Source organism: Macaca fascicularis, chromosome 5, assembly GCF_037993035.2.
Source record: "Macaca fascicularis isolate 582-1 chromosome 5, T2T-MFA8v1.1".
NCBI classification, from domain to species: domain Eukaryota; kingdom Metazoa; phylum Chordata; class Mammalia; order Primates; family Cercopithecidae; genus Macaca; species Macaca fascicularis.
In genome coordinates, this window is record NC_088379.1 from 55208549 (window position 1) to 55235460 (window position 26912).

General features: G+C 40.3%; 2 long non-coding RNA genes across 4 annotated transcripts in view; one reads left to right on the forward strand and one right to left on the reverse strand.

The window, feature by feature from the left end:
* Positions 1 to 2562: 2562 nt before the first annotated feature.
* LOC123573579 (uncharacterized) lies at positions 2563 to 25649 on the forward strand. The gene is made up of 3 exons (XR_006698211.3): positions 2563 to 2615; positions 14702 to 14746; positions 24829 to 25649. It is a non-coding gene; the product is annotated as an uncharacterized lncRNA (long non-coding RNA).
* The window catches only part of LOC102119237 (uncharacterized), a 34568-nt gene continuing 18880 nt past the window's right edge, over positions 11225 to 26912 (reverse strand). For 2 of the 3 annotated variants that reach the window (XR_012434847.1, XR_010586842.1), the window contains 2 exons: positions 22000 to 22071; positions 11225 to 14978 (listed from right to left, as the gene is read on the reverse strand). This is a non-coding gene — a long non-coding RNA (uncharacterized lncRNA). The remainder of the gene's footprint in view (positions 14979 to 21999; positions 22072 to 26912) is intronic. The other variant, XR_012434846.1, reaches the window with a different exon arrangement.

Below are 26912 nucleotides of genomic sequence, written 5' to 3' on the forward strand. Positions count from 1 at the left end.
GATTTATAACTTCCCCAATTACTCCTGTAAATAACATCACTATTATAAAACCTAAGATTGGCCTTTTTATTGCTTGAGCCCAGAAGGTCAAGGCTGCAGTGAGCCAAGATTGCACCATTGCACTCCAGCATGAGCAACAGTGTGAGACTCTGTCTCAAGAGAAAAAAAAAAAAGTCTTTTAAAGTGTCTTTTCAGACTTTTACATTGCTATGGCCTGAACAACTCTGCCTTGACCTGGGATCTTGACTAACCTGGCCTTGTGACCCCCACATAGAAGAGGACTCAGCACAAAAGGGCTGTTTTCCACTCCCCTGATTGCACACTCAACAACTTGGCAGCATCCATTGCTTAACCCTCTGCCTGCTAACCTATCATTAGAAAACCCTAGCCTCTGAATTTTCAGGGAGGCTGATTCGAGTAATAATAGAACTACTATTTAGCCAGCTCTACATATATTAATCTCTTTCTCTATTGCAGTCTCCCTGTCGTGATAAATTAGCTCTATCTGAGCAGCAGGCAAAATAAACCCCTGGGGTGGTTACATTCACTAGAACTCAAATTTTGTGAGACCAGGAATTTTTGTCTGTTTTGGTCCCTGCTCTATCCCATATGCATGGAATAGTGTCTGGCACATGGTAGGCTCTCCATATATACTTTTGAATGAATGAATGACTAGACAGGATCTGTGGCACGATGGTTAAGATACAGTCTCTGGTGTCACGCTATCTGGGATCAAAGCCAAACTCTGTTCCTAGTAGTGCTGGCCCGTGTGGGTACTTAACTTCTCTGTACTCATGTACTAGCTTTCTCATAGTTAAAGTGGCATTGGTAATAACAGATCTTATTTCATAAGGATGTCGTTAGAATGTTCTTAGAAACATGCCTATTATGTTGACTATTGTTTCATTTATCTATTGCTGTGTAACCAACTATTCCAAAACATCTTGACTTCAATCAATATCTTATTTAATTGCTCATGATTCTTCCATTTGGGCAGGGCTCAGCAGCGACAACTTGTCCCTGCTCTCTGTGATGACTGTGCATGCTGAAACATCCATGATAGCTTCTTGGCTCACGTCTGTCACCTCAGCAAAGATGGCTCAAATGGTTTGAGACAGGCTGGAAGAGCTTGCCTGGAATGGTACATCTGGCACCGTGGTTCTTTCCGTTGGCTGTGTTCTCAGCACTCCTGCACGTACTCAGCCTTCAGACTGCTCCCTTTCCACGTGGCCTCTCATGTGGTGTCTCCATGCAACCCTGAGCTGCCATGTAAAAAGTCTGGCTATCCTCCTTTCAGAAGTGCAAAAGTGGAAGCTTCTAGGCTTTTTAAAGCTTAGTCCTTTTAAGGGCATAAGGTCTTAAAGCTTAGGCTGCATTCTTTTGACTTTTCAACTTTGACACTATTGACATTTTTGTCAAGATAATTTTGTTGTTGTTGTGGGGGATTGTCCTGTGCATTGTAGAATGTTTAGTAGCATCCCTGGCTGCTACCCACTAGTAGAGCAGGAATGCTAGTAGCATCCTTTCTCCACATTCCCCATTTGGGGCAAATAAAAGTGTTTCTAAACATTGCCAAATGTCCCCTGGAGAACAAAATCTCCCCTGGTTGAGAACCACCGGGTAAGTCACAGGTTCAGATCAGATTCCAGGGAGAGGCTTGGCAAGGGCATGAATACCAGAAAAAATCGTTCATCGAGGGCTGTCAGTGTAACAGAATATTATTGTCTCTGAACCTTGCATCTCCAAGGAATTCATGTTCTTGAATTCTGCTCATATGTTGAGCCGTCTTTCCTTCTTCCTAACGGGCTTCTCATCCTAATTGTTTATCTGAGCGTCCCTGCTTGTCACTAGCAGTGCTCTGCAGTTTCCAGCAGTTTCCGTATCTGTGTGCTTCTGTTGGCTTCCTCTCTTGCACCACTCTAGAGGTAGTCTGACGTCAGACTTGCCTCTAGGGTGATTCTTTCCTCTCCCTCCCATCCCCTGAGGTTCAGTGAGTTATCTCTGGTGCACATGTCATAGCACATGACCAGGTTCTGGGGACAGATAAGGCTAATCTTGCAGCCTCCTAATATGTCATACTCTGTCATATCCACACATATACTCAATTGCTCTCTCCCTAAGAGGTACTTGCCTTGCCACCCCTCCCTTCCCACTCCCAGTTAACTCTTTTTTTTCCTTCAAGCTTCAGTTCCACGCTTGCTTCTTCTAGGAAACCTTCCTGGAAAGCCAGTTCTCTAGTCGAATTTAGCAGTTTATTGAGGGCAGAGGCCATTTCATGTTCATCTTGAAGTTTCCAATATAGTATCTATTGCATGGAAGGTATTTCTTAGATCAACACAAGAATGATTTAAAATGAAAAACAAAAAGTTTAAAATTTGAGGAGAGACTGAGAATGTGTAGAAGTGAGTCATATCGCTCTCTGGGGGAGAAGCTTCTGGGCAGGAGGAACAGCTGGTGCTTGGTCCTGAGTGTGGAGTTCGCTGAGTGGGGAGTGGCTGTGATGTTTAAGGAAGACCAAGGGGACCAGCTTGTCTGGGGGAGTGAAGGAGGAGGGAGGAAGCCAGAGATGGGATCAGACAGGTAACAGAACAAAGCATCTGGCTGTGTAGGTCAAGGTAAGGGCTCTGGATTTGACTCTGAATGAGATGAGAAGCCTGGTGGAAGTTTTGTGCAGAACAGTGACTTACTCTGACCTGTATTCTTAGAGGATTGTTGTGGTTTCTGTGTTGGGAATAGGATATGGCAGGGCCAGGGAGGAAGCAGCAAGACCAGTCAGAATGCTATAGCAGTAATCTGGTGAGAGATGATAATTGCCTTTCCTGGTGGATTGGCTGTGGCATATGGGAACAAGAGAGGTATCAGGGATGACCCCATGGCTTCAGCTCCGAGCAGGAAGAAGCGTGAAATGTTTTCTGATAGAGAAGGCTACTCAGGGGAGGAAATGACAAGTTTAGTATTTACATGTTAAGTGTGAGATACGTACTGCACATTCCATTGGTTGCGCAGTAGACAGTTGGCAATACAAGTGTGAAGTGGAGGGAGGCATATACATTAAAGATACATAAATATGGTTGTTCTTAGTTCTACTACTTAAGCTAAGATTGACTTCTGTGATTCAAACAATAACAACAAAATACAATGGTTTATTACAATGGAAGTTTATTTCTCGTAATTCCATAGTCTAGGAAAATTCCAGATCATTGGCAAATTGTGACAAGATCTATTTCTGTGGGGAGTTGAGAATAAAAACCTGATTGAAGTAGTTCAACAAATAATGAGAAAAGGGGAATTGGAAGTGGAGACCGTGTAGAGACAATTCATTTAAGGAGTTTTGTTATAAAGGAGAGCCAAGAATTGGGGTGGTAGCTTGAAGGAGATGTAGGCTTGGGACATTTTGTTGTTGTTTTCAATTTATTATTATTATTATTTTTTACCTGTGTCTGGAAACAAGTTCAGATGTTTTTAATTTTTTTAAAATTATACTTTAAGTTCTAGGGTACGTGTGCATAACGTGCAGGTTTGTTACATATGTATACTTGTGCCATGTTGGTGTGCTGCACCCATTAAGTCGTCATTTACATTAGGTATATCTCCTAATGCTATCCCTGCCTCCTCCCCGCTCCCCACAGTAGGCCCTGATGTGTGATGTTCCACTTCCTGTGTCCAAGTGATCTCATTGTTCAGTTCCCACCTATGAGTGAGAACATGCGGTGTTTGGTTTTCTGTTCTTGTGATAGTTTGCTGAGAATGATGGTTTCCAGCTGCATCCATGTCCCTACAAAGGACACAAACTCATCCTTTTTTATGGCTGCATAGTATTCCATGGTGTATATGTGCCACATTTTCTTCATCCAGTCTGTCACTGATGGGCATTTGGGTGGATTCCAAGTCCTTACTATTGTGGATAGTGCTGCAATATACATACATGTGCATGTGTCTTTATAGTAGTAAGACTTATAATCCTTTGGGTAAATACCCAGTAATGGGATGGCTATGTCAATTGGTATTTCTAGTTCTAGATCCCTGAGGAATTGCCACACTGTTTTCCACAATAATTGAACTACTTTACAGTCTCACCAACAGTGTAAAAGTGTTCCTATTTCTCCACATCCTCTCTGGCACCTGTTGTTTCCTGATTTTTTAATGATTGCCATTCTAACCTGTGTGAGATGGTATCTCATTGTGGTTTTGATTTGCATTTCTCTGATGGCCAGTGATGATGAGCATTTTTTCATGTGTCTGTTGGCTGTATAAATGTCTTCTTTTGAGAAGTATCTGTTCATATCCTTTGCCCACTTTTTGATGGGGTTGTTTGTTTTTTTCTTGCAAATTTGTTTGAGTTCTTTGTAGGTTCTGGATATTAGCCCTTTGTCTGATGAGTAGATTGCAAAAATTTTCTCCCATTCTGTAGGTTGCCTGTTCACTCTGATGGTAGTGTCTTTTGCTGTGCAGAAGCTCTTTAGTTTAATGAGATCCCATTTGTCAATTTTGGCTTTTGTTGCCGTTGCTTTTGGTGTTTTAAACATGAAGTCCTTGCCCATGCCTATGTCCTGAATGGTATTACCTAGGTTTTCTTCTAGAGTTTTTATGGTTTTAGGTCTGACATTTAAGTCTCTAATCCATCTTGAATTAATTTTCGTATAAGGAGTAAGGAAAGGATCCAGTTTCAGCTTTCTACTTATGGCTAGCCAATTTTCCCAGCACCATTTATTAAATAGGGAATCTTTTCCCCATTTCTTGTTTTTGTCAGGTTTCTCAGGAAACAAAGTCAGATGTTTTTAATTTTTAAGGCTTTTTATTTTTTATTTGTTTATTTATTTTTTGGTGAGGCTCTATAGCTCAGTCTAGAGTACAGTGGCGTGATCTCAGCTCACTGCAAGTCCTGCCTCCCAGGCTGAAGCCATCCTCCCACCTCAGCCTTCTGAGTAGCTGGGACTATAGGCATGAGCCACCATGCCTGGCTATTTTTGTTGTTGTTGTTGAGACAGGGTCTCACTTTATTGCCTAGGCTGGTCTCAAACTCGTGAGCTCAAGAGATCTGCCCACCTCAGTCTCCCAAAGTGCTGGGATTACAGGTGTGAGCCAACATACCAGGCCTCTTAAAGCATTTTTTAGTAGGAAAAATTATAGCATGTTTGTATGCTAATGAAGTGGTTCAGTAGAAGGAAAAATATTGATGTGCAGGAAAGAGGGAGGAGAATTTCAAGAGCCTGGTACTTGAGTAAGTAGAGAAAATGCCAACCAGAATGAAGACTTGGCTTTAGATAGGAGGAAGGATGATTCATCAATAAAAACAACAAGCGGCCGGGTGCGGTGGCTCACGCCTGGAATCCAAACACTTTGGGAGGCAGAGGTGCGTGGATCGCCTGAGGTCAGGAGTTCAAGACCAGTCTGGCCAACATGGTGAAACCCTGTCTCTACTAAAAATACAAAAATTAGCTAGGCGTGTTGGCAGGTGCCTGTAATCCCAGCTACTCAGGAGGCTGAGGCAGGAGAATCACTTGAACCTGGGAGGCGGAGGTTGCAGTGAGCCGAGATTGCGCCATTGCACTGCAGCCTGGACAACAAGAGCAAAACTCCATCTCAAACAAACAAACAAATAAACAAACAAACAAGCTAGCCTGAGCATATGGACACAGAGGCAGGTAGGGAGATCAACAGGTCTGGTTTGTCTAGGACTGAGAGGTTTCCGGAATCATGGGACTTTCAGTGCCAAAACTAGCACAGCCCTTCATGAACTAGAATGGCTGGTCACCCTAGAGGTAAGAGAATTCACAGGTGGAGTTTATAGAAGTTATCTTTGGTTTGCTTTGAGCAATGCCAAACGAGAAAGGGCAAGCCTTCCTCAGTGGATTCAACTCATTAATTAAATGAGATTATAACCCATTATGTAGCCTAAAACCCAGTGTTATGCTGTGTGAGGAATATTACAATGAATAAGTTGTAGCTCCTGTTCTGGAGGAGTTTAAGCTAGTGGATGAGAAAAAAAGAACATGACTACATGTAAGGCAAGCCAACGTGAGATGTCTGTAATGAGTTTATTCACTGTAAATTCTCTGAGTCATGTTCCATATTCTTCAGGAAGCTATTATATGCTAGAGTAGATAGTACATAATAATAATAGGAAACATTTCCTGAGATTTTACTGATTTCCAGCAGCTGTACATCCATTATCTCTTTTCATCTCTATAACAGCTTATTAGATAGGTCCAGCTATTATCATCTTCATTTTACAACTGAGGAAACAAATGCATAGTGATTAAGCAATTTGCTCCAGGTCACACAGCAAGTGATGAAAGAAGGTCTTGAACCCTGCTTGAACTCTGCAGCCCAAGCTTTTGAACACAACATTGCACTGCTTTCTAGAAATTATTATAATGCATGGAAATAAACTATGAGTAGCACAGACAAATGTCCTCAAAATTTAGAAGAAGGCAAGGTAATTTTTGTTTGAGAAAAAGTCGTCATGAATGGAACTTGAAGGAGGTTAGTATTTCATTAGGCAGAGGTGAGGGGAGGACAGGCTAGGCAAAGGAACCTCAATAAGCACAAAAGTTCTTTTTTTACCACCTCCTATTCTCATGCAGTCTCCAGCTCTGTGATCTGCTTGGTTTTCCTTCCTCTGCCTCCAAGAAGGAAGTTTGAATTTTCAGAAGGTGGAATCACAGCATAGAATGATGACTTTGACTTTCTTACATGCCTAGCTTACCTTTAGAGTTCTAGAATAGAGAACTCTGTTTGTCTTCAGGAGAATTAATACATGAATGAATGAATGGATGAATGAATTCAGTGCTTAAACATATTTTTTAAAAGTATGACACATACAGAAAAGTATGTGGACAGTAACTATTTCCATTAAGTGAACATCTGTATAACTGGCATTCAGATTACAAAACAGAGCATTACCAATACCTTGGGAGCCCTTGCTATGCCGCTTTCTAATCATTACCCCCCATTCTCTGCCAGGGATAATGACTCTCCTGACTCCTAAAATAAAACATTCACTTTCCCTGTTTTTAAACTGTGTACAAATAGAATTCTACACGTTGTTTTTTGTATTTGACTTTTTTTACTCATTATAATGTTTGTGAGATTCATCCATATTACTGGATATAGCAGTAGGTATTTCATTCTCACCACTGAATGGTATTTCACAGCATGAATAGTCCAGAAAATCCCACTGTTTATTAAAGAATTCTACTCTCGATTTCTGTTGGAATAATGTCTAGTTTTTGGCTAACAATAGTTCTATCACGAACATTCTGAACTTGCCTTTTGGAAACGTACTCATTTCTTTTGAGCATAAACCTACATGTACGTTTAGAGAGATGACAGATTTTTTCTAGTGCTTTCATATTCTAACACCTTGCTGGGCTTCCAGTACTATCCATCGTGTACAGAAAAGGTTATGGGGTTAAAGTGGCCACTTATCAGTGCTCTTGGGTTTGCTGCAGAGCTTCTTAACAGATTACAAAATGCACCAGGTAACTAGGCCTCCAGGATGTATTACTGAGATGAAAATCAAGTATTGCAAATTGGCTGTTTACCAAAGATCAAATAAAAGCCAATTTTACCTTCTTCCTGAGTAGCTCTGATCCAAAGCTATGAACATGGCCAATTTTTTTTTTTTTTTTTTTTTTTTTTTTGAGATGGAATCTCACTCTTGTCCCCCAGGTTGGGGTGCAATGGCATGATCTCAGCTCACTGCAGACTTCACCTCCCTGCTTCAAGCGATTTTCCTGCCTCAGCCTCCAGAGTAGCTGGGACTACATGTGCCCACCACCATGCCTGGCTAATTTCTATATTTTTTTAAGTACAGACGGGTTTTCACCATGTTGGTCAGGCCAGTCTCAAACTCCTGACCTCAGATGATCCACCCGCCTCGGCCTCCCAAAGTGCTGAGATTACAGGCGTGAGCCACTGCACCTGGAGCATGGCCAATTCTTTCCATGTAACTCCAATTGCAAAGTCCTTATAGCTAACTGGTCCTGGCCAAGGGTGTTTTAGCTGCCACTATATCTACTACATGCAATAGGTGAGAGACATTCAATATTTACCTATTGGTTGACTGGTTTGATTCTTGATGGTATACTGAATCACATCCTCGCAGCTTTTCATAGGAAAAATTTTCTATACTTTTCAATGTGGTAGCCACCGGCCTTGTAAAACTATTGAGCATTTGAAATATGACCAGTGCGACTGAGGAACTAATTTTTTAATATTTAATTTTAATATTTTTAAATTTTAAAAATGATACTTGATGCAGTTATAGAAAGTTTTAAGTGTGCTTGGACTAACTTGGCTGTGTGAATCTACTTTTTCAGCTGTAAATCGTATGAAATCTAAATTCACATCAAGTTTTTTTTTTGAGATGGACTCTCGCTCGGTTGCCCAGGCTGGAGTGCAGTGGTATGATCTCTGCTCGCTGCTACCACTGCCTCCGTGGTGCAAGTAATTCTCCTGCCTCAGCCTCCCAAGTAGCTGGAATTAAAGGAATGTGCCACCATGCTTGGCTAATTTTTGTATTTTTAATACAGATGAGGTTTTATGTTGGCCAGGCTGTTCTCCATCTCCTGATCTCAAGTAATCTGCCTACCTCCCAAAGTGCTGGGATTACAGCTGTGAGCCACCACACCTGGCAATATTTTTGATAAATATTTCACAACCAAATTGAGACATGCTACAAGTATAAAGGACACAAAAATACATTGTATAAAAAAATTTTACATTTTAAAACATTGATTGATTATATGTTGAAATAATATTTTGGATATGTTGGGTAAAATAATATATATTATTGAATTTAATTTCTCTTATTTATTTTCCTTTTTATTGATAGCACTAGTAAATTTTAAATTACACAAGTAGCTTGCATTACATTGATTTTAGGCAGTGCTTTTCTAGCGATCCCCAAATATAATGTTTCACTACAATTCCTAATAGAATCTTCTGCCTCAGGAAGCTAGGTAATAATGTCTATTTATATAAATAAAGAATATGTTCCTGAATATATAACTGATGGTCAGGAAAGGGAGGTACATTTGATAGAGAAGAGTGAGCATGAACTGTGGAGTCAACCTGTCTGGGTTTGTATCAAAGCTCTGTCCCTTAAATAGTTACCTTTAATGAAGTACTTGACCTCCCTGAGTGTCAGATTTTCTCCTATGTAAATTGGGGATATGAATGCTGTAGAGCACGGGTAGCGCTCTGCCCTGATTCCCTGGGCCTCCTTTATCGTTTCTGTGCAGGAAGCCCCTCTGTCATTTGCTCGCCCAGCCCATATCTGTGGCCATCTTTGGGGAACTGCCCTTGGGCTGCTGGAGCTGCTTGGGGTCATAGCCAGTGAGTGACTGGTGCAGAAGTTTGAAAGCCTAATTCCCTAACCTCAAACAAGGACAAACTTCAATGTGTAATTTACACATTACCCTAGAATCCCCCAGCCCACACAGAGACTTTACTTGGAAAAGGGACTTTTATCCCCAACTTGTCTCTCCTGCTTCTAAGGTTCATCTTCTGAAGAATCCAACTTGAGGCAGCCACCTACTGCCTACGTTTTTTGTTTTTTAGGGACTAAATGAGAAATGCCTGGCACAGAGACTTTTTTCCTTCCTTCCTTCCTTCCTCCTTCCTTCCTTCCTTCCTCCTTCCTTCCTTCTTCCTTCCTTCCTTCCTTTCTTCCTCCTTCCTTCTTTCCTTCCTTCCTTCTTCCTTCCTTCCTTCCTTTCTTCCTCCTTCCTTCTTTCCTTCCTTCCTTCTTCCTTCCTTCCTTCCTTCCTTTTTCCTCCTTCCTTCTTTCCTTCCTTCCTTCCTTCCTCCTTCCTTCCTTCCTTCCTTACTCCTCCTTCCTTCCTTCCTTACTCCTCCTTCCTTCCTTCCTTCCTTCCTTCCTTCCTTCCTTCCTTCTTTCCTTCCTTCCTTTCTTCTTTCTTTTTTTGAGTGGGTATTGCTCCATCACCCAGGCTTGAGTGCAGTCGTGTGATCTTGGCTTACTGCAGCCTCAACCTCCTAGGCTCAAGCAATCCTCCCACCTCAGCCTCCTTAGTAGCTGGGACCACAAACGTGCACCACCAGGCTCTGCTAATGTTTTTGTAGAAGTGGGGGTCTTTTTATGTTGCCCAAGATGGTCTCAGACTCCTGGGTTCAAGTGATTCTCCCACCTAAGCCTCCCAATGTGTTGAGATTACAGGCGTGAACCACTGTGCCCAGCCACAGAGGCCATTCTTAACCCTCTTCAGTTGCTTATGCCATCCAATACACTCCAGTTATTTTACTACCACACTGGGAAGATGTGACTTGTCAGATATTTTTTACAATCCTGGAATGTTTTTGTGTTGAGACATCCATAGTCTCTTTCTCAGTTCCTTACCCCTGGCTATTTCTTCATTAGCTCAGATGTAACAAACATGTAAGAACTCAGAGGTTCTTGAGACCTTAGAGAACATTGAATCTACTTATGAACAACCAATGTTGCATACGTTTCTGCGATTTCTCTGTGAGTACAATGTTAAACAGATGCTGTGGGTAATTAAATCACTCTCAAGGTATAAATGAGACTACTTAAAAGGAACATTAACTATTTCAGAACCAAAATAGGAGATCCCTTCAGTTAAAAAATAACTTACTCAAATAAAATATAATATACATGTAATATGCTTTCTCACTATACAAATACATATAAATGTTGCAACTATAGCATTTTATATGTGAAAGACAATCTGCTTGTATTTTTGGTTCATTTTTTGACAAGTTTTTATAAATAGAATACTTATCATTTATGACATTTATTGCATGCCAGACATGATTCTAAGACATTCACAGACACTATCTCATTTAGTTTACTCAAAAACTCAGTTCAGATACGATCGCTTCAGAGAGTCCCTTCCTGGCCTTTCTGAATTAATCACCTTCAGTTGCTCTGCCATGACCTTTATCACTACCTGTAATTTGTGTTTGTTTGGCTTATGTGTTTACTGTGACCCTCCCCACCAACTCTTTCCCCACCCCAATTAGACTGTGTGCTTCAGATAGCAAGTACTATTCTGCCTTGCATACTTCTGTATTCACAGTTGCTAGACTAGTGGCACATGCTAAGCATTCCATACGTATTTATTGAATGACAGAATGAATTAAAAACTTAATGCAGATGAGAGCCCTGAAGCCCAGAGAGGCTAAAAAGTTAAGATCCCAGAACTGGTATGGTAAATGGCATAACTCATATGTAAACTTTTGTCTTTTATCCAATAGGCGATATTGTCCTTTATTTTATGTGGGCTATAGAAGGTTGACATATCTTGCCTGTAAAGAAATCACTCCCTAGTAAGGGAAGGAAGTCATTCCCTTCCAGTCAACAAGTACTTATTAACCCTTGCTAGGTATTTTATGAAGCACTAGGAACACAGGCGTAAACAATACAAACACAGCCGAGGCTGGCGTGGAGCTTTTTGTCTAGACTCTTGAATGAAGAAGACAGACATTATAGGTAATAACAAGTGAGATAAGTATTTTGAAAAGGAATGTAGAAAGATAGAAAAGAATAGCAAGGTAATCTAACCAAGTGAAAGGGGTCAGAGAAGTCTTCTCTGTGGGGGAATGTAGCTTGTCCAAAAAAACTGAGAGAAATAAAATGTGAAGGTCATGTAGAGGTGAGAACAAAAATGGCAGGTGGTAAATAGAGAACAGCCTTGAAGATGATATCTGCAAACAATAATCACACATGATGAAGAGTGGTGTGTCCTAACAGAGGTGGATTACAGTGCTACTGGAGTTAGGAGAATGGTAAGATTCTCATTATAGGGGAAGCTTGATGAAGTTATTATAATGACGTTTATAATGACTTTGAGGGCTGAAAGAATATAGATACAATGAAATGGGAAGGAACCTCCAAACAGTTTCTTGTATCTTTGTTAATTTCACTTTTTGAGTAGGTAATACACTCCCATGTTTTTATATATGTATAATGCCTAAAACTGTACAATATTGCATTTCCACTACTGTTTCTCACCCATCCAATCTCCAAGCCCCACACTACCATAGGTAATCTCTTTTGTTAGTTTCTTTGTATCCTTTCAGAATTACTTTATGTAAATACAAACAATTTATAAATATAAATGCGAATCCCTAAACATTTTACCATACTATATAGCATATTGTATACACCATTCTATACTTAACAACATGTCTTGGAAGTCTTCCCACATCAGCACATAAATTACTTTCTCAATTTTTTTACAGCTGCTCAGTGTTCATATGGATGTATCATAATTAATTTAATCTTTTATTGATGAGCTCTTGGAGTGTTTTCAACTTTTGTCTATTAAATAGTTTTATAGATATGGCAGCTTACAATTGTACAAATATATATATAATTTTAAAAGCTATAGCCAAATTGTCCTCAATGGAGGTTATATGAAAATACCTCCAAATGGTTAGATTTAACTGCATAACTAAGGATGAAGCTAGAGAAGCAAATAAAGCAAATTTTTGAAAAAGACACCACTCATGTACTTGATCATTTCTAACAAAACACTAGGTACAACTAGAAGTTAGAAATGGAAAATTATATTATATGTTGGCTCAGGTATGGATCCAAATTTTGTGAGGCTTGAAGCTTATGCAATTGGAGGAGCCTTCTTTAAAAAAAAAAAAAGTAAGAAATTACAAAATGTAAAATTAGCAGACAGAACTTTGGAAGGGGCTCATGTGAGAGACGGACCCAAAGTGTAATCTTCATTTGTTTTGTGGCAAATCTGCTGTGTGTAAGACTTACATACACACACATGAAGAAGAACAAATTACTCATCCTTTTCACCTGGGAGAAACCATGTTCAAAACATGTGGACCACTGCTTTCAACTACGTGTCACTGAGAATAACTCCACAGGCCTTAGTGCTTTCAGCTCCATGATGTACGTAATATTCCCTGTAGTTGCCTTCTATCTCTCTAAGTGAATTCATTCAACTATGTGACACCTTTCATCTTAGAAATCCCAAAGACCTTACAGGTACTTTTTTTTTTTTCTTTTCTTTTCTTTTTTTTTTTTTTTGAGACAGGGCCTCACTCTGTCACACAGGCTGGAGTACCGTGGCAGAACCACAGCTTACTGCAGCCTCAATCTCCCAAGCTCAAGGAATCCTCCCACCTTAGTTTCCCAAGTAGTGAGGACTACAGACATGTGCCACCATGCCCAGCTAATCTTTTTATTTATTCATTTAATATTTTTTTGTAGCGATATGGTCTTGCTATGTTTCCAGGACTGGTTTTGAACACCTGGGCTCAAGTGATCCTCCCACCTTGGCCTCCCAAAGTGCTGGTATTACAGCCGTGAGCCACCAATACTAACCATATGACCTTATGACCAATATTAACAATATGATCATGCTATAGAGAAAACCGTAGCATTATAAAGATAATTCCCTGGGAAGAGTTCAAAGGGCCCCCATCAATCTAATCTAACTTTGTAATATGCATCAAAGTTGCAGCTGGCAAGTGGTGACCATTGGGAAATGACTTCTTATATAAAGTCTGAAAAAGACAAGCTGATGAATTGCATGTAATGGTCTGAACTTAATTATCTATCTCTGTAATAGGCAGCAGCTTGTTTGTCTGTTCCCACGTTCTATGGGTTCCTTAGGCCGGCACCTTTATGGTCCCTCTGGAAAGAGAAGACAGTCAACCGATGAAGAGACAAGACATTTCTTGGAAAAGCAGTTCAAGAGAAAACAGGAGCGGAGTAAAGAAAAGAAAAGAGGAAGGGGGTACAGAACCAGGGTTAAGAGACAACAGAATTAACTGGTGTAATGCTAATTAAAAACAGAGAGCTAACAGAGCGATGGGAGGAAGAAGACTTGGAAGGACTGCTGTTGTCCCATCACCAGCAGCCCACAAACCTGTCCTTCTAACCAGGGCACTTTGTTTCACAACAAAGATAAACTTACAGGAAAAAAGGAAAAGAAAAGTGAAAATCAAGTCTAAAAGAATATACAGCATGGAAAAAAAAATTAAGAAATATGGAGTGCCTGCCAAACAAGATTAGGGTTTTAGTGGAACTGACTTCATTTAACAGAGAAAGACTCACTTCTGATACTTAAAACATAGGCCTTATCCAATCAAATGAGACTTGGAAGGAGTCCCTATCCAGCCACCTGCTTTGCAAATTGTAGAGGTCCTATGATGAACTTTAAGTCACCTTGACCTTTAGCCAAATGTGCCTCATAAGCTGAGTTTCATGTCAATTGCCAGTGTCCAAATGTCCACAGCTGAATTCTCAGGTTTGTGGTGAACAGATTTGGTAACTTCTTGTTAGGAAGCATCTGTTGCTGCTCTTGCTTCTTTACTTTACTTAAAGATGACTCATTAGGTAAGGAGAAGAAAGTCACCAAGGCCTGTGTATAAGGTAATCAATTTACCACCACAAACTGATACGCTGGAAATATCACCTTTCATCTTTTCTGATTTTGTTGTTTCAAAAAGGCATATTTTTTTTTCAATTTGTTTTCTTTAAAAATTTATTCTAATCTCATGGTGTCTCACCGGGTGATGGAAATTGAATCTCTTTCATTATTGAGGTTTGCTCTCCCTCTGGTCACATAGGAATCAAGGATACTTAAGCAGTGCCCAGAATACTGGGTGTAGAAGCCACTATTGTTTTGGCTAACCCAGCAGACGTTCTCAAATACCTTCTACTTTGCCACTTTCCTTGCAGCTAGGAGTGGACAAGTGGTCAAGTGATGGTGCCGGCCAATGAGAGGTAAGCAGGTTTCGGGGCTGTCTGGAAAGTCTTTGCTTTTCCTGACAAAATGAACGCAACATCCCAGTGCTCCCTCTTCCTCTCTTCCTCCTGACATTAACATGGACACGATGCCTGAAATCGCAGCAGCCATCTTACAATTGTGAAGAACAGGTCGGGAGAATTGCAGACTTGGTGGTCCCAACATCACCAAGCCACTGACTCGTTCCCAGAGTCACTTTCCTCCAGAGTTCTGTTGTGAGAGAATCTTTGTTTAAGCCACTGTATGTTGGTTTTACAATTTTTTTTAATTATTTGCAGTTAAAAACATTTCTAGCTGATTTAAAGAGTAAACAACTCTATTCTCCAGTCCATGGAGGTTGTTGCAGATATACTTATTGTTGAATGGTTCCTAGAAATCCAGTTGCAAACTGACCTTGGGCCTCTCACTGGAAATGAAAGTGACCAGGGTTGGGATCCTGGCACTTAGGGCTCCAAAGTCATGCAGCCATTCTCTCGGAGACCTTGCCTAGAGACCAGAAGTGGGTCCCTGCTTCTCTAAAACTCTATAGACTGCCCCGACTGGATAAATTAACGCTTTTCCCATCTTGCCACTTTCAAAGGCACTCTCCTTCATTCAGATCATTTATTGCCATCTCTTCTATGAGTTGAGGTTTTTACAAATCAAATGGAGTGCCTTTCTTCAGGAAGCTCCTACTTTCTGCTCAGCTACAAATTACCTCTGAGACAAGGAGACAAAAGCTGACTTATCTCCCCAAAATTGAGGAGGTTAAAACTATAGAGAGAACCAACACAAATTCATGTTTTAATGAATTACCTTGCCACACCTGCCAGTCTAGAAAAGTAACATCTGTGGCAGGAAACACTGTGGGAGACTAATGATAATCGATTAACTAGGACAACTTTTGATCCCTATACCTGTACCTACTTGCATGGATAAAATCATTTGGCATGATTCTACATCTACACAGAATGCTTTCCAATGCATGGAGCATGGGTGATATACAGATGCTGCTGCTACTTCTTTTTCTTAAGAAAAAGGGTCTTGCTCTATCACCCAGGCTGGAGTGCAGTGGCACAATCATAGCTCACCGTAGCCTCAAACTCCTGGGCTCAAGCGATTCTCTCCCATTAGGTTCCCGAGTAACTAAGACTACAGGCATATGCTACCACACCCAGCTAATTGGAAAAAAAAAAAAAAAAAGGTTTTTTGGAGACAAGGTCTTACTATGTTGCTCAGGCTGGTCTCCAATTCCTGGCCTCAAGTGACTCTCCAACCTCAGATCCTTTTGTGTTGGGCCCGGAAAGTGCTGGGATTACAGACATGAGCTACTGCATCTGGTCTGAATGCTTCTTCATACTTAAACTTAAGTAAGACAGCTGAAGCCCCAGAAGCATGCATTTGGATTATGGTGTGGGGATGGGAAGGAGAGTGAGAATGTCAGCTATTCATCCTGGACTTGACCACGTATTTTTTTTTTAATTTTTGATAGAGTCTTGCTCTGTTGCCCAGGTTGGAGTGCGATGGTGTGATCTCAGCTTACTGCAACCTCCGCCTCCTAGGTTAAAGCAGTTCTCCTGCCTCAGCCTCCCAAGTACCTGGGACTACAGGCACAAGTCACCACACCTGGCTAATTTTTGTGTTTTTAGTAGAGATTGGGTTTTGCCATATTGGCCAGGGTAGTCTTGAACTCCTTACGTCAAATGATCCGCCCACCTTGGCCTCCCAAAGTGCTGGGATTACAGGTTTGAGCCACCATGCCTGGCCTTGGACTTGGCCATGTCTAAGACTTCCACTGTTTATATTATTTATATTTTAATTAATTAATTAACTTACATTTTATTATTTTTTTTTTTAACAGATGGAGTCTCACTATGTTGCCCAGGCTGGTCTCAAACTCCTGGGTTCAAGTGATTCTCCAGCCTCGGCTTCCCAAAGTGTTGGGATTGTAGGTGTGAGCCCCAGCATCTGGGCAATATCATTCGTATTTTCACCTTTACTGTCTATACTTAAGTGAGAGCTTTCATTTGAAAGTATTTGCTTTTTATCTCTGGATTTGTTGTTGTTGTTGTTACTGAAAGTTTTACTTATGTTTAAAATTCAATTTTCTGAAGAAGTAAACTTTACATGATTAACTGCAGGATTGGTTATACTAGCAAATGACTGGAAACAACCTAAATATGATCAACAGAAGTCTGAATTAAATTATAGCACAACCATATCATGGATTGCTATAGCTGTAAAATCAAACAAGGAAGTGCTCTGGATAATCAGTGTGCAAATTCAATCTCCCATTTTGATCTCTTATCTACTAATTTCCCACACCCCTCATAGGTAATTTCTTATATATTTTCCCAGAGTTCCTTTATACACGAGTAAATAGAAATGTAGATTCTTCCTTTCTCCTTGTTTTTATATGAAAAGTAGGATACTTTACATACTGTTCTGTCCCTTATTTCACTTAATAATGTATTGGATCTCTTTCCAAGATAGAGCCTTTCATTTGTCCAAAATCTTCTTTCACATCTTATAGTAACATTTTAAAGTTTTTTTTCCTGTAGGTCTTGTACATTTCTTGTTATGTTTATTCCTAGATATTATACTGTTTTTATGACTTTTGTAGTCTTTCCATTCTATCTTTTAATTGTTGTCATTTCATATGTCTTAATATCTGCTTATTAACTGTCTGTCCTTTTATTTTTCTCTTGATTTTTAAATATTTTTGCAAACTCTGATTAGGTTTAACAAATCCTACTCCTTTTGGTCCAGGTTTATCTTCGCACTGCAAAACTCTATGTTCTGAAGTTTTTGGTGCCCTGATTGCTGTAAGCCACAGTGCGCTCAGGGCTTCTTACAATAAGATATTCTTACTGACAGTCACAGAATAATTCTGTCAGAGGCTAAGTGTAAGGGCACTGCTGGACTGGAGCTCAATCAAAACTATGACATAATTTCACAAAAACTGTTCCATTAATTTACTACAACACAGCTAGTGTGTATCTTTCACAGATGTTTGCTTTGTCAGTTGAAACTAGTCTGATTCCTTGGTGCTCACAGCTCACTGTACTTCACCAGGAACCCAAAGGAAAACCTTTTCGTGTATTGAGTTTGGGGCCAGCTCAGCATCTATCTGTAACATCTTCCTGCACAATTATCTGAACTGCCTACTCTCATAATGACACACAATTTTAATGCAATATAATTACCAAAAATGTTTTCCATTCCTGTATTACTTGTAGGCAGTCATAATTGGCCAGAAGGGACAAATATGATCAGATCTATTACATAATTTCTACTGCACTGAAGCTGTAAGTAGGTGGCTTTTAAATGGGTCAATCTTATTTTCCAAAAATTTGGAGACAAAAGGCCATTCAGTCAAAACCCAAATATTGGTGACCAACTATCATTCCTTTTCAATAAAAAGCCCTACATTTTCATAAGAGGCTATAATAACTGCTCCCCAATTACAGCAACATTATTTTCAAAGTCAGGTTTCCATTATTTAGGGGAAAATTATAAGGTGTGTGACTCTTCCTAGGCCACATTTCTCTCTCAATGCCGATATCCCAGTTATTTCAGGTTTCACTGGCAGCTTCATCAGAGCCGATTAGGGAGAAATGAAAATCATGAGATTTGAAGAATTGGTTGAAGAATCACAGAGTGTTAGAACTCATTTAATCCAATCTCATTTCACAGGTAAAGTAACCGAGGAAGAGAATGGTTAAATGACTTGCCCAACAACATGCAAGGACTTCCAAGAGACCAGGATTGCAGGCCATCTCCTGCTTCCAGTCCATCATTCCTTCTACCACATCATGATGCACCTTCCTAGGCATGAATGAGAAAACACGCCAATAATTATTTCAACAAAATTGTGATAGCTACCAATGAAACTCCATACGTACATGTAGTACTTCTTCAGCATTTCCTTTTCCTATTGGGCCATCTCATTCACTCTCATAGTTCTCATTACCACTGTGTAATCAATGACTTCAATTAGTATAGCCAGCCCTGGCCTCTTCTACGTACACCATTGCCTGTACTATAGCTCTACCCGCCTAATTCACTGACAATTCAAAAGACATCTTGTTGAAACTGAGCTTATATTTAATATTTCCACTAAATGCATTCTTTCTGTATTTCCTATTTTGGTTTTTGGCTTGATGATCACCCAGTTGTCTACGTCCTCACATTACCCTTCACGTCCAATTTATTTTAATTTCTGTGGTTCCATTACCTAGATATTTCTCACCTATTTTCTCATCTTTTCATTTCTATTTACATGTCTTTGTTAATTCTCACCTATACTCTGTATGTTTTCTCTTCCAAATTTTTCTCCACACTACCTTCAGAGTCATTTTTCCAACGGGTAAATACTCTCTTGCTATATGCTTTTGTCTAAAATTCTTTGCTATCTTTTTCATGTCCATTAAATCATGCCCATATAGTATGATTATTTTCTTTCTTTCTTTCTTTCTTTTTTTTTGAGACGGAGTCTCGCTCTGTCACCTAGCCTGGAGTGCAGTGGTGTGATCTCGGTTCACTGCAACCTCTACCTCCCGGGTTCAAGTGATTCTCCTACCTCACCCTACTGAGTGGCTGGGACTACAGGCGCCCGCCACTATGCCCAGCTAATTTTTGTATTTTTAGTAGAGATGGGGGTTTCACCATGTTGGTCAGGCTGGTCTTGAACTCCTGACCTTGTGATCCACCCGCCTTGGCCTCCCAACGTGCTGGGATTACAGGCGTGAGCCACCGTGCCTGGCCTTTTTCTTTCTTTTTTATTTTAGACTTGGGGGTACGTGTGCAGATTTCTTATATGGGTATATTGCGTGATTCTGAGATTTGGGCATCTAATGATCCTAGTGCCCAAGTAGTGAATGTAGTAATGGATAGATAGTTTTTCAACCCTTGTCTCTCCCCATTCCTCCCCACTTTTGGAATCCCCAGTGTTTATTTTCCCTTCTTTGTGTCCTTGTGTACCCAATGTTTAGCTCTCATTTGTAAGTGAGAATATACAGTATTTGGTTTTCTGTTCCTGAGTTAATTTGCTTAGAATTTTTGCATCCATGTTGCTGCAAAGAACATGACTGTGTTCTTTTCTATGGTATAATACTCCATGGTGTAGATATACCACATTTTCTGTATCTGATTCATTGTTCATGGGTACTTGGGTTGGTTTTATGTATTTGCTACTGTGACTAGCACTGCAATGAACATAACAAGTGCAGGTGTCTTATTTCAGTAGAATCATTTATTTTCCTTTGGGTATATACCCAAAGGACTTATAGGATTATATACCAATGGGACTTATAGGATTATTGAAGATCCTTCATTATCTGTCCCCTGTTTGCCTAGCTTCATCTCCCACCATAACTTTTCAACGTTAGGTTCTATAAACACAAAAATACTTGCAATTCTTTTAACTTAAGCTATTTCATGCCTCCATATCTTTACATGTGCAGCTCCTTCTGTCTAAACTATTATCCCCTGCTCACCCTTCCTACATGTCCACTGTTATCCTCATATTTATCCTTCAAGATGCCGTTTAAGAAAGAATCAACACCTCAGTGAAGACTATAGGCCGGGTTTATTTTTTGATCCTTCCTTGTGCCTTGTACGTACTTCTATTGTTATCTATCACAACATAATTCCTTATTTACACATCACTGTGGTATTTTATTATTATTATTATTATTAACATTTTTAGAGACAAAGTCTCACTCTGTCACCTAGGCTGGAGTGCATGGTTCACTATAGCCTCGACCTCCTGCGCTCAAGGGATCCTCCCTCCTCAGCGTCCCTCCTGAGTAGCTGAGACTACAGGCACACACCACCACACCTGGTTAATTTTAAAACAATGTTTTGTATTGACAAGGGTCTCACTATATTGCCTAGGCTGGCCTCAAACTCCTGGCCTCAAGCAATCCTCTTACCTCAGCCTCCCAAAGTGCTAGGATTACAGGTGTGAGCCACCATGCCCAGCCTGTGGTATTTATCTTTGCCTCGAGAGTCAGCATAGTTCCTGAATGAACAGTAGAACAAAAAATGGGCACATGTAATAGAGAAACATTTTATGGTCAGATGTAACCTGGTATACTTAGAACATCCTGAAAATAATACTATTTGGTCAATGCTGCTTGGAATGGACTCATTGCCCAAGCTTTATAAAACTGAAGTGTTTTAAATTTATAGAATTTTAATAACTATAATTTAAAGTGATTATGATTCACATCTACCTTACCCTTTCATTGAATCATGAGTTTGTTTCCTCACTGTGAAATCATTGCATATAATTCTCTCCAGATGACAAAATAGTCATTTCAGCATAACATGCAGATATGGAAAAGACATCTTACATTTAATCCCTTTTTCAGTAAGGTATTTAACAGAGTATTTTATATATTTGTAGCAGCATTAGTATTCATAGCTCTACCAATCTTTAGTCAAATTTTGTTGCACAATTGTTAAGATGTTCTGGACTTCCAGGCTTCAAGAACATAAATGGATGAGGCTATTACATACAAACTCATAAATCAGATATGTGGGGTTAAATATGGGGTTTACTAAATTAAATGGGGATATTTAGCTAATTGCAACACTAGCCTAAGGATTGGCTAATGTTTCATTTCAGGACTTCTCATATGTTTTTACCAAGGTACACATTACAAAGATTAATGATTTTGTATTCCTGGAGAATCTAGATGCTCACCTCCTACAAAGGTAAAATTTATTTAAATTACTAATTATACCTAGATCTTGCATTTTAGCCCATTATATATTGTTTTAAATAACTTAATTTTAATAAGACTTCTACATAACTTTAGAGCCTGTGCAAAGTGTAAGCAATAGCTTCTAGCCCTTCCCTTCATTTTGCTATATATGCCAGGAATTAGGAGCTACCAAGTTTGGTAAGCAAGTAGGGAGTGTAAAGAGTACTGAGCCCATCACAAAGATTTGGTTGGATCCAAACCTGTGTGTTCCACTTACTAGCTTTTGCTCTTAAGCAAGTAACCTAACCTTGTAGTTTCATTTCCCTCATCTTAATGAAAATAATAACACCTGTCTTACTTCCTCAGAGGATTATTTTAAAGGTCCGATGAAAATAAATTAGAGATCTGAAGACTCGAGCTCAGAAAATGGGCAAGAGCAAAGGAAGTTCAGGTAACCAGAACCAGAGTCAAATACAACATGTTGAACCACTGCATCAAAGACACTGCTGCTGCCACCAGCAGCCCCTGGATATACTTACCTTGGGCTGCCGTCACTGCTGGCCCTGAGTCAGGCCCATAGAGCATCATTGCTGCTGTTGCCTCTGCCAACACTGCCAGAATGAATTGCAATATCATCTTATTAAGGCTTAACTCAAGCTGCAAGCAAGCCTAGAAATGTTTGTACCAGGGCTTTTTGTCTTTTATAGTAGGAGATTGGCCTATGGTCCTAGTCATAGGCCAGTGGAAAGGAGACTCTCTGATTCAGGAGAGGATTAAGGCACTAGGCTCACAACATCTGTTTCTTGAACTACTGCCATGGTCTCCTAACTGGTATCACTGTTTCCAGCCTTGCTTCCCTCCAACCACTCTCCATACCAGCATCAGAGTTTCCTTTTCAAATGAAAATGTAATTTTGCTACTGTTCTGTGTAAAGCCTTCAATCACCCTGGTCTCCTCAATGCCTAGATAAATACAAAATTATTCTAATACCCTACAAACCCTTCTAATGAGGTGTTCATCCCCCCAGCCATATTCTTCTGAACTTCCCATCCTCCAGTGAACCCTTCTGTCTGGCTGAAGTACTAGTTTTCCCAGTGAGTCACGCTGTTTAATGCCTCTTTGCCTTCCCTTTTATAAAAAGGAGAACTATGAAGGAATTTAAAAAAAAAGATGAGCATCTTTCTTCAGAAAAGGCCAGCATTGTGGGATCTTCCAGATAGTGAGGTAAGTAAGGAAAGGTTCTTTCCAGTTTAAGGCTGAAGCTATGAGACCAGTGGAAGATAATTCTATGGCGTGCTGCTGCAGATGGAGGCACAGTCAGCCTGTGATCAGTAGAGAGGACAGCTGAGCCTACCCAGGGCACACAGTCCACATGGAAGAGGACCGGGACCTGTGTCAGGGAGCAGCAAGTAGCCAATTAAGCAAACTCACACCTCTATCCTATTTTTGGGGATGAGCATAATCCTGGGATGCTTATTTTGACCCATGGAGGAGAGAGAGCTCCTCAAATGAATACAATGGAATATTTTGCTAATGGACAATGTGATTTCAGGCCAAATTATACTTAATTTGAAGACTGTATACTTGTGGACTAGAAATCAATCATCATGACAGTGCGTGCTCATGTTGTTCCTCTACTTGTAGAAACAACCTGTCAACTTTACGTAATGAGATTCAGAACATATGATTAAGTATAGAGCTTATTCAAGCACAAAGCTTGCCACCAGGAAACACTTACTCCAAACAAATGGGGTCAGTGTTTCAAAGAGGAAAAGTTAATGTTTCACTTACATAAGCAGAGACAGAAATTCTAGCAGAATTACAACATTTTCCACACAAGCCAAGTGCATACATTGCAGGGATTTGATTGGTTACAAAATGCTACATTTGCTTCATCCTATGAGGAGAGGTAGTGATCTTGGGGGTGGGGGGTCTTATCTCTGGTGCCATCTAGTCTTCTTAATGATTTATAGGGGAAAAAAAAAGGCAGAAGTTGCAGCTGCACATCAAGTGACTCAGGCCACATAGCCACATTCCTCTCAAGGCTGGAATACTTGAAAATTCTAACAGCTTTAAATTTGAATTATTTAAGTTCACATTTCTCCATTTTCATTAAGATATTTTGAGTAAAGCATAGTAGATGTACTCAACAGGTTCTGGGCTCCTTTCATATTCAGGAGTTTAGTTCTGCATTACTAGGAAGCCTCATTCCTACAGTGTCGAGTCCCACAGCAGGGGAAATAAGTCAAGCTATAAAGCTGATGGGATACTGGCCAATTTTTTTTGAGACAGAGTCTTGCTCTGTCGCCCAGGCTGGAGTGCAGTGGCGCTATCTCAGCTCACTGCAACCTCTGCCTCCTGGGTTTAAGCAATTCTTCTGCCTCAACCTCCCAAGTAGCTGGGAGTACAGGTGCGCACTACCACGCCTACTTTTTGTATTTTTAGAGAGATGGAGTTTCACCATGTTGACCAGGCTGGTCTCAAGCTCCTGACCTCGTGATCCGCCCTCCTCGGACTCCCAAAGTGCTGGGATTACAGGTGTGAGCCACTGTACCCGGCCTGGTCAAATTTAATGCAACATGAAGGAAGTGACTCTGTGACCTGAGTCAGGCTACGTGGCTGCAGTTAATGCAATTCTGTGACCAACCGTTATTTCAGTGTTTTCAGCTCTGCATTGACTTCATTGTGAACAAATGCCACAGCAGCAATAAAGACAAAAACAGGACAAAACCGAACAAATGATTATGTTTCCAAGAACAAGTACCAATTTCTGCCACCAAATTCCCCATGATCCAAACCAGCTGCTTAGCTGATCAGAGTGTTGGATCTGAAAGGTTAGTTGGGTTTTTATATCAACCATTAATTTAGTAATGTTATCTGGATGATAGACACTCAGTTTTTATGATAGCATAGGTTCCCCCTTGGGCGGCAGTGAGTAGGTCTAAAGCCATATGGTTTTATAATGCAGCCTTTCTCATTGGAGCAGTTTCATTGTTTAATAATAAGATATCCATGAAGCTATTATTTAGGACCTTTTGGTTAGGGCCTCTACCTGCCAAATGAACATCCTCAATACCCAGTTGTGATACAGAGATGGAAGCAAAATGATTATAACAACGGAACAAAGAACAAACACAAGATTGTAAGTGAGGAAGATTTGTGGGTTTTGAAAGGGTACCAGCTATTTGACCTTGGGCCCAGCTATAAACCAAAAAACACCATCCTAACTGTCCTCAGGGTAAGCTTGGCCATTGTATTTGTCCATCCTCGCACTGTTATAAGAAATACCTGACACTGGGTAATTTATTTATTTTTTGACACTGGGTGATTTATAAAGAAAAGAGGTTTAATTGGCCCACGTTCCACAGGCTGTATAGGAAGCATGGCGGCATCTGCTCAGGCCTCAGGAAAACTACCATCATGGTGGAAGGTGAAGGGGGAACCAGCACTTCACTCCAGGAGCAGCAGGAAGCGGGAGACGTGCTACACACTTTGAAACAGCCTGATCTCATGAGAACTCACTATGTCCACAACAGCACCAAGGGGGATGGTGTCAAACCATGAGAAACCAGCTCCGTGATCCAATCACCTCCTACCAGGCTCCATCTTCAACAATGGGAATTACAGTTCAACATGAAATTTGGGCAAAGACGCAGATTCAAACCATAGCACCCACAGATGGGTGCTGCACAGCCAAGGCTTTCCGTTTGGAGCTGGCCATTAAATATCCAGTTGCTGTGCCCATTCACTGGCATGCCAATTAATACCTTCTAATATAATTTAATAAACCCTTCCCTTTGTGAGTGGCTGAATGGCTACTACTACTCAGTTTTCAAGACTCAGTTTCACTATGCAGATAAATTTGTACAAGAATTGAGAAAACTGTTAAGATTAGTTGTCTCTGGGCAAGGAGAGTAGGGGTGACCGTGAGAGGGACTTTTGGCTATATAGCCTTCTATGCTATTTGAATATCTCACAATATTAGTGTATTATTTTTATAATTGGATTTCCAAAAGTTAGAGAAATGAGGGTGTCGTCTTTGTTTTTTGGTTTAAAAATGACCTAAAATGTCTTGTAAAGAAGGCACAAAAGCCATGTGGGAAATAAAAAGTAAAAATACCTTAAGTGGTTTTTAAAAATTATTGTCTTAAACATCACTGAGAGCTGTCGTCTCATATAAAATGTACTCATTAACACGCCAAAGGATAAAATAAATAAGTAAATAAGGAGTGTGTTGTATGTCCTTTGTATATGCAAAGCAGTTCTCTCATCCACCATTAGTGTGCCATCAGCCTTCCTCTTCAGTTCGTCCCTGACTGTGGGACGTGCCCAGGCTTCTGAACTGGGTACACCCAGTTGTCCTGTTAGTCTTCCTACCACATGTACCCTGGTATCCTACCACAGTAACATATACTGTACTCTTCTTTTCAAATGTGAATCAGGTGTATATTGATCATTTGATTTTCATTATAACCCTGGAGAAATAATGAAAGACAGGCATTACCTCTTTGCTGATGAGGAAAGCCTCTGCAGTTTTTCATGGAGCTAGGATGAGGATCCTGGTCTCCTAACCATGAAGGACGTTTTCTCTATTTCTCCCATGCTACCTCATCTCTCAGATTGTTAGACCTGGACTCCCAAACCACCATGCATGCATTCCGTTTTTTAAAATGTGATTATTCTAGTGATACTGTAAACATAGCTTCCTAATTCTCTTCTAATGCTATTTCACAGTACTCTACTCTTTTCCTGATAACATAAAAAATTGAATATATATACATATATTCCAATTGAGTGTGTGTGTGTGATATTTTTTTCCCTAACCGGGCTGTAAGCACAATGAGGGCAAGGACTGTATGTTGCGCATCACGACTCTATGCCTATTTAGTGCCTGGAATACAGTAGGCATGCAATAAATATTTGCTGAATGAATGAATGAACACCAGCTACTTTGTTAGTTCCTCCTGTTTCCATTGCAGAATTCTTAAAACTAACTTGAATGGAGAAGGAAATTGGTTGAGTCAGGTATCTAGGAAGTTCAGGAATCAGTTGGCTTCAATCATAGCTCTGTGGAGGTTAGATTACACTTCTTTTCTTCTTCCTACCCCTTCCGCTCTTTGCCTTCTTTTTCCTCTTTCCTTCCTCCCCATTCTCCCTCTTTTCCTCTTCCTCTTCCTTCTCCTTTTGCTCCTCTGTCTCTGCCATTTTCTCCTTCTGTGGCTGGACCTGCTCTACCTCCTCCATGCAGGGTGATGAAGATGGCAGCTGGTAGCTCTGGGATCTCTTGCCCTAGCTTAGCATCCCCGGGGAAAGAAATACATATATCTCAACATCAGTATTTTAATTTTAGGAACAGATAATTTTTGGGTTGGGCAGGCCTGTGTCCTATGCTCCCAGTGTGGCTGGAGTGGGGGTAGGGTACAGTGATTGGCAGTCCCTCTGAAACCGTGTG